The sequence below is a fragment of the Felis catus genome, chromosome C1, assembly GCF_018350175.1.
Source record: "Felis catus isolate Fca126 chromosome C1, F.catus_Fca126_mat1.0, whole genome shotgun sequence".
NCBI lineage: Eukaryota > Metazoa > Chordata > Mammalia > Carnivora > Felidae > Felis > Felis catus.
The window spans coordinates 95,615,742-95,629,518 of NC_058375.1; the positions used below are offsets into that span (position 1 = coordinate 95,615,742).

General features: G+C 50.4%; 1 long non-coding RNA gene across 2 annotated transcripts; it reads left to right on the top strand.

The window, feature by feature from the left end:
• The first annotated feature begins 657 nt into the window (after positions 1-657).
• LOC109502533 lies at positions 658-13,104 on the top strand. 2 transcript variants are annotated; one of them, XR_002744652.2, is made up of 4 exons: positions 658-1,024; positions 5,206-5,286; positions 5,470-5,552; positions 12,178-13,104. It is a non-coding gene; the product is annotated as an uncharacterized LOC109502533 (long non-coding RNA). The 2 variants fall into 2 exon arrangements; XR_002744651.2 differs by lacking the exon at positions 12,178-13,104 and having other exon boundaries at positions 5,470-10,429.
• The last annotated feature ends 673 nt before the right edge of the window (positions 13,105-13,777 follow it).

Below are 13,777 nucleotides of genomic sequence, written 5' to 3' on the forward strand. Positions count from 1 at the left end.
CGCTAGGCTCTCTGGAATATTCCGGAACCCAACTGAAAGTTGGAAGGGGATTTAGAGGTTGTCCAGTGCACAGTGTCCAATCCAGACTGGAGAATGACTTCTATGCCGTGGACCCAAGGGCTGCAGCTAAGGAGGAAAGAGTGGGCAGAGAGAGGACCCAAGCCACAGGTGTTTCTCCTCTCAGCAGAAATGACAGCAAACATTTCCCTTGCTCGGCTACAGCCAGAGTCAGAAAGCACTGATCCACCCAATCTCCCAGCCCAAGCAGGAGTTCTACCAAACAGTCGTGAGGAGGCCCCAGCCTCTGCATAAACCCTTCCAGTGATAGGGACCTCAAAATGCTCCTGTTGAAGCTCTCCGATCTAATACTCAACAGAGGTCATGGCATTTGCTCCTTCTCTCCCCTCCTTACCCTGTACCTCACCCTGTCTTCTAATTCTCTGCACACCCACCCGGCAGGGCCAGATCCAGAAGGCACATTTCTGAGGCAGCTCGGTGGGGTGGGAGAGGTGCCCAGCTGCCCCCCAAGGGTTGCTGTGGCTGTCGCTTGCCTATAGTCTCTTTGACAGCTTTGTGCTCCGCGCTATAAATAAATGATTGTGAATGCTTATCTGCTTCCCTCTGTGTGCTTTTCAAGTTATTTTTGGGTGACAGGCCTCTTCTGTGTTAGGTGGGGGCCTGCATTATTGAAGACCATGCATGCCTTGTCAAAGGGAAATAAGGTCAGCATGCACGTGGAGAGGCTGGGCCGGGCGGACAGTCGATTCGGGCTTGTCTGAGGTTCACAGCACCGTTCACGTCCTCTTGCTGAAGGGTCCCAGGCAGACCACGGGGCCCCCGACACAGTCCAACTGCTCCCCACAGACTACCTTGGGTTCAGGCTCCGTTCGTCACGTTAACTCTGCATCCACAGGCTCTAGTCCCTTAAAACAAGCCACATGGAATTTGCACAGGATCCTGGAAGAGGAGTCGGGATTCTTGGGCAACTATCCAGGCCTGCGGCTTCCTGGTTGGATGGCCTTGGGTGAGTCACTACTTCTCTGTGTCTCAGTATTTTTATCCATGAAATGACACTGCTGATCACTGCCCTGCCTGCTTAGAGGGCTGGAATGTGGGTTTTCATTTCCCTACTATGGCCAGCTCTGGCTGCTGAGGTCCCAGAAACATGGCCAGGGCTCAGAACATTCCTCGGCTCCCCTCCCTGGGAGGCCCTTGGAGGCCAGCAGCCAGGGCCTCAGGGACTTTTCTAGCGTGGCAAACCAAGCTGTATTCTTTTGACCTCAAGCATCCATGCAAGAAACTCAAAAAGAGAAACCCCGCTTTACTAGGGCTTCACTTAGATCCAAACTCGGAGGAGGCGTGAGACGGAGCTGTCCTCCTCCAGCCCTTCCCCCTCCTCCCTCTGGAGCCTCTCAGCGCCCTCGGCCCTCTGACCACAGACTTTCCTCAGAGCTCGCCTTCTGTTCCAGAGGAAACCTCCTCAGCCCCTTCCTCTTTCTCACTGTCCTGTGCCACCACCCCCAGGCCTGCCCCTCCAACCATCAGCGCATCTGTCCCTCAAATCCCTGTACCCCTTCCTCCGCATTTCCAGGCCTCCAGCACCTGTGGTCGGACCTTAAACCTTTAAGGTCGGACCTTAAACCTTTACACTATTGGGTCTGAAGACCATCTGTATCTATTGTGGTTTTCTGAGTCTTAATGAGAAGGAATCGATTCACCAACTGGAGGGGTTTTTGTGAAGCGCAGCACCAAGGTGTCTGAATACTTCAGGAAATGCCCGTTGCCTTAGGAATCCTTCCTCCTTATTTTCGGGAATTTCTTCTACCTGCGTCTGTCCCTGCCGGGTCACGCTCCTCATGGGACTTGTTGGGCTCTGGCTCCAGACCTTCTAAGCCTGAACACTTGACTATCTTCAGGATCCCTACTTCTGCGGCTCCCACAGGACGGTCTCTGGATTCCCCTGGCAGGACTCCCTGTTCCCAGCCAGCCGTGGCTCCTTCGTCACTCAGTCGCCAGCCACTGCCCCACCTTCCCTGCCCCTCTGCCCCCCATTGCTCCAGCCCAGTTCATTATCTGGACCTTTTCTGCTTTTCACCCTCCACTGATTTGCAGCAGGTTCCAATTAATAATTTTAAACGGTCACCAATTTTCCCTGAGCCTCAGACAATAATGGAGATTTAGGTCTAAATTAAAATTTGCTCATTTAGAAACATTTGCCCACTAATCGCTGCTGAAGCCCTACGACTTGGCAGGCTTGTAACTCACCGCTGTCCCTTTCCTGGTCTGATCTCTCTGTCTCTGGAGGGGTTAACCCAGTGCTTCTCAATCCAGGTGATTTGGCCTCCAGGGGATGTTAGACAATGACTGGACACACTTTAGGTTGTTACTACTTGGGGAGGGGAAATGCTACTGGCCTTAGTGGGTAGAGGCCTGGGATACAGCTAAACATCCACAATGCACAGGAAAAGTCCCCACAACAGAGAACTCTCTGGCTCAAAATGTCAATTATGCTGAGGCTGAGAAACCCGAATATAGAACGTTCCTGGGCTTCTCCCCCAGAAACCTTTCCTTGCACAGCCCTGCATTCTCTAGAGCAGGACTCGAAGGTTTTGTTTCTAGATATCTAAAAACTTACAAGTGCAAAATTATCTTCTTAGTTGTTCGAGATCTGTTTTGTTTATTTTAATGGATCCAATACTCAAACTCAGAAGATTTTGCCAGGAAATCTGTATTCACAGCTTGGGCTGGAAGATGGGGGATCTTTTCACACTGGTCTCCAGTTCCCAGGTGGCAACATCCAGTGGGAGGTAGCAGCTCCCCATAGCCTTGTACATGGGGCATTACCTATCTGGTCACCAGTCTCCTCCATTCCCTGTTGCTGTTTGACCTTGAGTATCAGTTGCACTTATTACCATGCTTGCTCTGCTGTTTTCTCATAGCAGAGAAACACATGTGTTCCAGTCCTGAACCAAAAGTGCGAAAATCGCAGGTAGACTGGGTTGTACCCACATCCGTCTCTCATTTTTATCGTCTACTTTGTTTCTGGGCATTTGACTGCACACTTCTTGCTCCAGATGGCTCCTGCTGAGCATGGGAGTGACCCTTGACTCCTGTAGAGTCCCTCCCAGGCCCAGCCCTGCAGATTCACAAGAGGCCAGCAGGGTGAGTGGAAGGTAATTCTCGCGTTCCTTTTAAGCTTCCTGCTGGGAGGTGGGGCTCCTGTGGATTGGGGTTCCCAGTGGATCCACATCAAACACTCCCCATGGAGCTCTAGAGAGAGCTGCAGAGCAGGCCTCGGTCACTCAGCCCGAGGGAGCCCTATCCCCACCCCATTTCCTAACACAACGTTGGTGAATTGGTCCACGAGCTAAGGCAGGCTTGCTGCCTGCTTTGTCAATAAAGTTTTATTGGTGGATAGTCATTGCCATTCACTCACCTATTGTCTGTAGCTGCTTTCCCGCTACACTGGCAGAACTGAGTAGTTTTGCCAGAAACTGTATGGCTCACAAAGCCTAACATAATTTACCACCTGTTTCTTCGCAGAAAAAGTTTGCAGACCCCTGTCCTGACATAGAAGTTCCTGTCACTTATATACACTTTGCAGTTTACAAAGGACTTCTTTTTTTAAAAAAATTTTTTTTTCAACATTTATTTATTTTGGGGACAGAGAGAGACAGAGCATGAACGGGGGAGGGGCAGAGAGAGAGGGAGACACAGAATCGGAAACAGGCTCCAGGCTCTGAGCCATCAGCCCAGAGCCCGACGCGGGGCTCAAACTCACGGACCGCGGGATCATGACCTGGCTGAAGTCGGACGCTTAACCAACTGAGCCACCCAGGCGCCCCAGGACTTCTTTTTTTTATATAATGTAATTGTGTTACTTATTTTTTAATTTACATCCAAGTTAGTTGACATATAGGGTAATAATGATTTCAGGAATCGAATTTAGTGATTCATCACTCACATACAACACCCAATGCTCATCCCAACAAGCATCCTCCTTAATGCCCCTTGCCCGCTTAGCCCATCCCCCACCCAACACCCTGCCAGCAACCCTCAGTTTGTTCTCTGTATTTAAGAGTCTCTTATGGTTTGTCTCCCTCTCTGTTTTTACCTTATTTTTGACAAAACACTTCTTTTGATCCTCCTAACAACTTCATGTTGTGGTCAGGGAAAAGATTATAGAAAGTGTCAACAAACATTTTTGAGCAGGGGGGGGGGGGGGCAGGTGCTGAGCTCCCATCTTTCACATGCGTTTGCTCACGGCAGTCTTGGGAAGTAATGACTTTAACTTTACAGAAGCTCAGAGAGGTTAAGGGACGGGCCCACGTTCACCCTGAGTCCACCTGGCTCCCTGCCAGGCCTCTCTGCTCTCCAGCTTGCTCTGATGCAGCAGTCTCGGCCCTTGGCTGCATGTGGTGGAGGTCTATCACCACGGCACAGCCGTGGAACCCCTCTGCCCACACCCCCGGCACAATCGCTAGAGTTACAGCCTCTCCTCCCCCAGGTCTCGCACTGGCGAGTCACTAGGAGTAGAGGAGTGTTGAATTAAGGGTCAGTCCACCCTGCTTCGTTCTTGCCCCCTCTTCCCAAATTGCCCAAGGATGGATGCCCCATGAACTGCTGGGCAAATTCTTCCCCGGGTACCTGACAGCTACCATCCTTGACCAGCATTGCCAGAGGGAAACAGAGGCTGTGCATGCCCAGCCTAGCTCATCCTGACCCTGACCACTGGAGATGCCAGGATGGAAGGGCCAGGGACGTGGGGAGAGATTAGAAAGGAAGACAAAGGGAGGGGGTCTGAACTGAGAAGAGCACGGCCCGATGGCCGCAATGGGGACAAGGGCCAAGGAATCAGGGCAAACAGAAAGCAACTGTGTGTTTCACTGCAAATGGCCTGCCGGCCTGTGAAGGGTAATAGATGGGAAGTTCCAAGGGGCTGTAATCCAGTCCGATAGGACAGGCCACACAGAACCCACACACCTCTGTGGAGTAATTTATGCCACATTAACTCTGTGCACTTGGGCCTCCATGTGCAACCATGTGTGTCTTGACATCCATGTTTTGTGTGAGCAAACAGGGCTGGCCAAACCCACGGGACCGCTGGATGGTTTCACGCATGGGAAATGATGGGAGGTGCCGGGAAGAAGTGCTGACCCCAAAACATCTGGGCCTGCCATGAAGCCTGATGTCCTCCTATTTTAGATTCCTATCCTGCTCTGGTACAGTAACCGGCACCCGACAGATGCTCCGTAAACATTAACTTGAACCCGTCCTTTCAACTGGGTGAGATATCTTGTGTACATATCTGCGTCTATACATATCTACATACATACATATGTATGCAGAGATTCTATTAAATGTAAAGTCCAGTACAAATGTTACCTATGTTTTCCATTATCGTTATCCATGTATTCAATACAAATTGAGTGCCCACTGCATTAATTGCTTTCCTTTTTTAACTCGCAGAAGAGGTTGGTGTGAGAGAACAGTAAACAAGCCGGCTGTACGTGCAACAGCCTCGGCCGTGTGGCTGTCAGAGAGGAGGCGAGGTAGGTGGGGCTGTGGAAGGAGCCAGGCTGGCAGCTTGGACTTGACCTCACAGGCATTCAGGAGGGGCCGTGGCCCCTTAAGCACAAGGACAAAGTGGGGGGTTGGAAGTCAGCCTGGCATTGGCATCAGGGAGTCCTCAGGTGGGGGATCTAGTTGGGAGGCAGGTGCCGCTGGTCGTGATCACGGTCATTACCTAAACACCCCGCCGCTCTGGAGCACTGGCCGCATAGCACAGAGATCTCCTTATCTCATGGAATCTTCCCGGCAACCTGAGAGATTTATATGTCCCCCTTTTCCAGTAACAAAACCGAGGCTCAGAGCTATGGGTTGCAGAGGTGCTATGATGTGACAACAGGCCTGGAGGGCAGGGAATACCTAGCAGGACTCCGCAGCAAGGTTTGAAGCAGACCAGGTGGACGGTGGCTGCCTGAGGCCATGCAGCTCAAGGGCCCAGAAAATGAGAGTATAGTGGGGCCTGTCCCCAAGCTTCGGGCCTCAGGGGCCCCTACCGGAGGACAGACAGGGCCAGTTGCCTCCCCCTAGCAGGAGGAGGCCAACTCCCAGAGTGCACAATGGCTTCCACTGTTGAGTCAGGGCATCCGAGGGGCTCCCGTGTCCAGTGAGGTTGTGATTCAGCCAGAAAGCAAGTCACTTCCTTCCTTGCCGACTGGTAGCAAGGCCATGGGCTGCTCTTCAGCCTGAGGTTCCCCTTGAAGACTGTGTAAGCCCACTCCTATCCTCCTTTCCTGCAACAAATTTCTTGCTGCAGACTTTTTATACCATGATGATGAAGGCCAGGTGTGGTGAAAAGACACCTCTGTGCTTCCGGAGAAAGTTCTCTCCCAGCTCATTCTCTCTCTGGCAACATGCCAGCCTTTTACTCACTGGGCCTGGGAAACCAAACATGATATAAAACAAAATAAAATGACACAGCTTCATTATCTGCCGGAGAAAGATGATTAAGCCGGTCTACTTTGTGTCCTGATGGGCTATCTCTGCACTGTGTGTCCAATGTTGCTTTCCTTCTGGATTAGGACGACAGAATGAACTGTCTGTGGGTTAATTGGTTTCTTGGAAAGTTTATTCATTTCTTCCTCTCCCCCTCTGAAGGCATAGAACATTTCACAGAGTCAAAATGCTCAGCTTCTATTTTATGTGTCCAGAACATAACATGCATCAACCAGACATCCTGTCACAGCCAGTGAGCAGTGAGGTGGGATGCCTTCCAGAGCCTTGTTGCCAACACAGTCAGTGGGGCCCCCAACGGGCCAAGTGTGGACGACCGCCCCTCGGTGCGTCTGCTCCATGGCTTCCCCTTGGCTCCTGGGAGAAGCTGGACAGAGTTAACAGTGAGCTTGTCCTCGCCTTTCCTATCCATATCCCATCCATATCCATCAGTGTCTTAGGGCTTGACAAGACACCACACCCAGGAAGCCAACCTGGATTACCTGCACAATCATGATTACAGAGTCAGTGCAAACCCCCTTCTTCTGTCACCGTGCTAACCACGGGCTTCTGACGCCTGATGATTAAGGTCCAGGGCTAGAGAGGAACATGCCTTTTGCTTTCTAAGATCAGAGGTGCTTATATATGTCTCGTTTCTTTTCTTGGTTTGTTTGCTTGACTATTAAGGTTATTCTTTTTTATTGTTTTTGAGCCATTTGGCAGGTGTGTTTTTCTGGCCCCCAACTGTATTGCCAATGCCTCTGAGGCAGAAACCACACCTAATTATCTGCGGTGTCCAAGACCCCATAATATTCTCAGCACTCGCTGGAGTGGCAGATGATTCTAGGAAGCTGGGCGGTGTCGGGTGGGGTGCCAGGCCATGGCTCCGGAGCAGGGCTGCTGGGGGCAAATGCGGACCAGGCAGCTCATCTCACCCCCTCGTTGCCTCCCTTTGCACATCTGTAAAATGGAGATCATAATGCCAACCTCGTTGGGTCCTTGTGAGGATTAAGTACCTGGTAGAGGGACTGGCACGTGGTAAACACTGACCACATGCCTACGGGGCTCTTGAGATCCTGTAAACACACAGCACCATGCTCCCTTATGCTGGGCCTCTTGCTTCCTTTCTGGATACCCCACATCTGGCTTGGCCAGTGAGGGACAAGGCTGGAGAGGACACACAACAGGCCAAGCAGGGTTCCCACCACGGCTTGTACCTTTTGTATCCCTTCCCAGCACCGAGAGGGAACCTCACTCACAGACCTGGAATAAGGCCTGGAGAGATCTAGGACCTCTGATTTGTTCCCAGACTCCCAGCTAAGCCTGGAAAGTCCCCACCCAATGGCTGGTGTTTACATTTCTATTCTTCCCTCCCCTGGGTGCTCCTGAAACGGATCTGTTGTTCTCCCCAAAGCCCACCCCTGCCAGGACCCCCGAAAGCTGCATCAACTGAAAAGAAAAGAACCATGACTCAGCAATGGGGGCCCTGGAACCTGATTGAAATCCCTGACAGATATTTATTGCAAAAACATCTCTCTTTATATAACAATTTAATCAGGCCGAGGTGTGGTAAGCAGGGAGGCACCCATTAAGCCCGGCTGTTAATGCAGCCAAATCGTCTCCTGCTGATGGATGTGGCATAGGCATGGCTGGTCGTTAGAAATTAAAGCGGAACCGAAATCCATTTGCTGCCTGGTGGCGTGGAGCACTGTTGTTACAGCTTAACACAAGCCATCTCTTGTGCGCTGTGAGGCCGACACACGGAAAGCCGCCTCCTGCCCCTGTGCCAGCTGTAATTCAGAGAGAGCGTCACTTTCATGTGCTTTCTCCACGGCCACGGACAATTGACCTTAGAGACACTTGATTTTCCTGGAGCCACAGGTTGGAAGAGGCAGGAAGAAGTGGAGAGAGAGGGAGCAGGTGAGGAAGACAGAGACAAGCCTCTTCTGGGGATGAAAGAAAAGACTGTGCCTTTGAAAAAGAAGGCAAGCTCTTCCCACCCCCTGTGCTTGGAATAACTTTCCACTCAATACTGCACAGTGGTCTCCTCTCTTCCATCAAAGCCACCCTAATACTCCTCCTCTGTGTGTTTTTTATGTCATTGTTGTCCTAATGGCAAGGTGATGCCGGCAGAAGGAGAGGGACATGGCTCGGTCGGACCTCGGGAGCTGGCATAGTTCCAGGACTCGGTGGTGTGTGCATCCTGGGCCGGGAACCGGCTCATCCAGCTCGAGGGTAGCGCCTTGGTCTATCCTGATGGATGCCGGTGCCTGGTATAAATGCAGGTGTTCTGGGACTCAGGCTTCACTGTATCCTGAGCACATTCCCTGCCTCGAGAAAACCCAGCGGGTGGCTTATTTTTGTCTTTGTGTCACTAGTCACTGGCATAATGTCGAGCGCTTAGTTGGTGACTACCCAAGGTTTATTTTGTGGCTGAATGAATGAACAAATGAATCAAGCAGAATTTTCAGGGTTGGGTATTTCCTCTAAGATTCCTCTCTTCTAAGCATCCCTCTTGGGTCCTCCCAAATGCTGAGAGCCTCTAATACACTTAAAATACAATTTGACTGAATTTGCCCGTCTCTCCCCCTCAACACAATCAGATTTATATGTAACTTTATAGAGCAGCCCTATTTCATAAAGGAGGGATAGGCTTTTGCACTTAAGTTCTTGATGGAATCTCAACATTTAGAAGCACAGACAGTATGTCGCCCATCTGTATGTACAGGTTCTGCAGTAGAGAGAGGGAGTGCATGATCCCTCTAGTCCTAAGTGCAGGGGTGCTAACTGGAGGGCAGACTTTTACAGCAATGACCCGATGCCTGGCTTTATCCCTGAGCTTTGGCACGAGGCCAAGAAGCCTCTAGGAGCAAAAGCGAAAACAGAAAGAGAAGGCTGTCAGCACCTCTCTCCCTGCTGGAGAATCAAACGTCCATCCTAAGAGTCTCTTAGGCTAGGATCCACTCATTAAACCAGACGCCACTCTATCATTTGCAAGCAATTCATTAGTCTAAACGGGTCTGAATGTCATCCCCATCTAAGGATTCGTCAGACAATTAATTAGAGCACAAAGCTAGAAGGAAAAAAAAATCCAGTTCACGAGACCAAGTAACATTCTCATTCGTGATAGTCAACTTTCCTCTAGGTTTCTGAAATGCAGAAGGGGGGTCAATGGTAGCAGGTGCCAATCCAGAGATGTATTGGAGGAGATTTTGCGATGTGCTGGGTTTTGGCTTGCCCACCTGACTGCTTCTCTGCTGTGAGCTGCTCCAAAAGATTCATGGTGCTGAGCCTTGAGTGGTGACTTTGGCTCCCAAGGATCTGAGAGCTGCATGTTGGAGAAAAACAGACATCAAGCACCACGGCACCAAGAAGAGGCTGGCCCTTGCGTACTAGACGCAGGTGGTGAGCTGGGGCAGCCTGGGGCACTTCGAGCCGGAGGATCAGGGGACTCAGGAGGAGATGGCTTTGAGCCACGTCTCATACTTCTGCAGGCTGCTCCACACCACACAGGAGCCAGAGGGACAGTGGCTGGGGCTGCCAGCTCTGTGTCCAGAGTCAAACCCCCAAGATCATCTCTGCCTTCCTTCCTGGAAGAGCTTGCCCCACACCAAAAGACTCAGCCTTTTGGTTCTCTCTGAAAGGACAACAGCAGGAGGCCCCTGAGCGACTTACAACTGGGAGCATGGAATTATTCTCAGACAATGCGTGATCAACTTACATTTATGATAGGTTTCACACACACACACTCATTGAACTATTTTACTTCCTATCATACTTCATACCACATCTTAAGGTAATGCAGGCCAAAATATGTTTGGTTGTGTTTTTCTCTGGGCTTTTAGAGAGTTGTGTGCCGTAGGAATTTCTAAACTGCTGTAATGTCATTTATCAAAGGCAGGTGAGGTCGGGACATGCTGGAGAAACATCCTTCTACTTTATTTTTTTGCTGAGACCCCCCCCCCCCACCTCAAAGACTCTAGAAGATGTCACCTCCTAGCTTACCTGGTCAGCCTTCACCAGCCCAGTACTGGAGAGTGAGGCCAAAGTACATTTAAAGATGGGTGTGTTTAGACATAGCATTAACAAGGTGTTGCTGGCAAAGGGACATAGGGGAGGGGGTGTTAGTCTGCATCCCCCAAGATTAAAGACAAGGATTTTGTTAGGGAAAATGTCCACGTGAAAGAAAGTGGTGATGGGGGTGAGTTGGGGAGGCAGGGATTGCTGTCAGATGGTGATGCGAATATGACCCCAGTGAGGGAGAAGGAGGCTGGGGACGGGGGAGTGGACTGCCAAGTGGTCTGGATGGTTTGGCAAAGCCACAGGGGAGTCCTTGAGCCAAAGCTGGCCGAAAGAGGAGTCACCTGTCCCCCAGGAACAGGTCTACCTCACTGTCTCTGCTGGGCTCAGCCACTGGATGGGGACAACCCGGGGGGGGGGGGGGGTGGTGACGTGCCTGGATGCAAAGATCGTTGTAGATTTCAGAGGGCAGTGGCTGGGACCCCGTCAGCCATGCTCCCTGGGGCAGGAGCCTGGGAGGCATGTTCTCAGGGCTTCCGTGAGGCTGGAAATATGCCTGAAGGAGAGGAGACAGAACCCCCAGTAACCCCCTTTCAAGGGGTAAGAAGTCGGCCCTCTGTCCCCTCTTGCTCCCAAATGCCCTTCCAGCATACAGCTTTCAGAGCCCACACTAGTGTTTACTTAACCTTAGGATGGTTTGCTCCATTCAATGAAAGTGCCCTTGGGAGGGGTAGCAGATTAAACCTTTCCAGTTAGTCCTCAAGATTAAATAATCATCTAGATTACTTTCTGATCCCACGAAAGAAGAGAACATAGAAATCTGGGCACGGGAACCAGAGGGGAGAGGTGGGGGCACAATGTTCCACTTCATGTGCCCCCACCCTGGCAGACCTCCTGGAGGAAGAAGGAGAGATAACAGAGCGGCTGGCTGTTTCCTTCCTTTTCTGAGAGCCCGCAGTCCCTCGACCCCCACTGCCGGTCAGGTCTGCAAGAAAAGGGAGACTCAGATGGCAGATGCATCGGTGAAGCCCAGGAGGCTCCGAGCCCCGAGGAAGGAAAGCAAGGCGGCATAGATTGAGCATCTATTCTGCACCACGTTCTCCATATGTGTTTATTCATGTGACATTCAGGGCTAGCCTGTATGGTGCTATTAATATCTGGTTTCTAATAGGCAACCGAAGCTCAAAGAGGTTTGCTCAAGCCCAAACGTGGCAGAACCAGGGCGTGAATGCAGTTCAGTGCAAATACCACATTAGACAGGCAGGGCTCTAGAGGTTGAGAAACCCAGGCCTGCTCTGATGGACGGGTGGGGTGGCTGGTGGGCGGAGCTGGAGAGCTCACATGGAGAAGGCAGGAGGTGGGTGAGTCGTGTTTGGCGGTGGGAGGCTGCTGCTTGGGAGCCTCGTCTCCTATGTCGTGAAGCTGGCAGGTGGGATGTGGGAGACCCCCACTTTCACGGTGTGTTACCTCCAAGCTAAGCTGATGCTTGCTGGTTGGAAGAAGGAGGGTCCTAACAAGCCCCTTGGAACATTCACACTTTAGGACCTAAATACCTTTAGTGGTTTCCCAGTACTCTTAGCATGGAATTAACATTTTCAGCCTGGCCAGCATGGCTTCCCGAGTCTGCTCCCTTCTTACTGCTCTTGTATCCTCTCTCAGGACCCTCTGCCACCCTCCCTGTGCTCCCCTCACATCGTCTTCTTGGCTTCTCCATGCGCCACTCCAGCATCTGCTGTTTCCACACGAGACTGTAAGCTGCGTGCAAACGGAGACTGAATAGCAATTGTTGTTGGGTGCCTAAAAAATGCTGCACCCCTAATAGGTGCTCAGTACATACTCAGTGAATAAATGGAAAGTGAGATGTGGTGAGGGATGAGGTAGGCACTTCCAGTGAGGGTCAGACACTCCCCTCTCAACTTTCACCTCCAGCAGTGCAAACAATATAAAAAGCCGGATGTGTTATATAACACCCGCCTATGTGAATGGCTGAACTAGTAGGAAAGTAAGAATTCTTCAGAGGCCAAAAGCAGTGGGAAAGTCAACATCCTAGGAGGTAAGCAAGAGCCTAAGCCAGAATATCTGCCACACCCTGGGGACTTGAAGCTTCTGTCTTGGGGGCTGCTGAAGCATTCAAGAATCAAGAGATACAGCCCAGGGCTTACCCATGATGGGCAATCTAAAGGAAGACGGCATGAAAGTCAGACCACAGAGGGCTGGATCCTCAGCGAGAGAATGAGCAAAAGACCATTTTGCGGTCTTCCTCCTCCAAACCCATAGCTCCAGTCTAACTATGAGAAAAACATCAAACAAATCCCAGTTGAGGAACATCCTACAAAATACCTGATCAGTACTCTTCAAAATAGTTAAGGTCATCAAAAAGGAAAGTCTAAGAAACTGTCACAGCCAAGAGGAGCTTAAGGACACAGGATGACTAAACATAATACAATATTCTGGATGGGAACCCGGGACAGAAAGGGGAAATTAGGTAAAAACTGAAGACATATGAGGGGCGCCTGGGTGGCGCAGTCGGTTGAGCGTCTGACTTCAGCCAGGTCACGATCTCGTGGTCCGTGAGTTCGAGCCCCGTGTCAGGCTCTGGGCTGATGGCTCGGAGCCTGGAGCCTGTTTCCGATTCTGTGTCTCCCTCTCTCTCTGCCCCTCCCCCGTTCATGCTCTGTCTCTCTCTGTCCCAAAAATAGATAAACGTTGAAAAAAAAATTTTTTTTTAAATAAAAAAAAACTGAAGACATATGAATAAAGCATGGACTTTAGTTAATAATAATCTATCAATATTGACTCATCAATTTTGACAAATGTACCCACCATACAAATATAAGACGTTAATGGGGGCAACTCGGTACAGGGTACATGAAAACTCTCTGTATTATTTTTGAAACTTCTCTGTAAATATAAAACTACTCTAAAAAAAAATTTAAATAAAATAAACCCAATATACAGAAGGGAAAAGCAAGGAAACTTGTAACTCCACTTGATTTTGGGAGGAGAGAGAGAAGGACTGTCTCCTGAGATTCATAGCCATTTATTTAAATTTGTAGTCTAATACCATACTGTCTTGCTGATTACAGCTTTGTAGTAGAGGCTAGAGTCTGGGATTGAGATACCTCTGGCTTTGGTTTTCTTTTTCAACTTTACTTTGGCTATTCAGGGTCTTTTGTGGCTCCATACGAATTTTAGGATTGTTTGTTCTAGCTTTGAGAAGAATGCTGGTGCAATTTTGATTGGGATTGCATTGAATGCA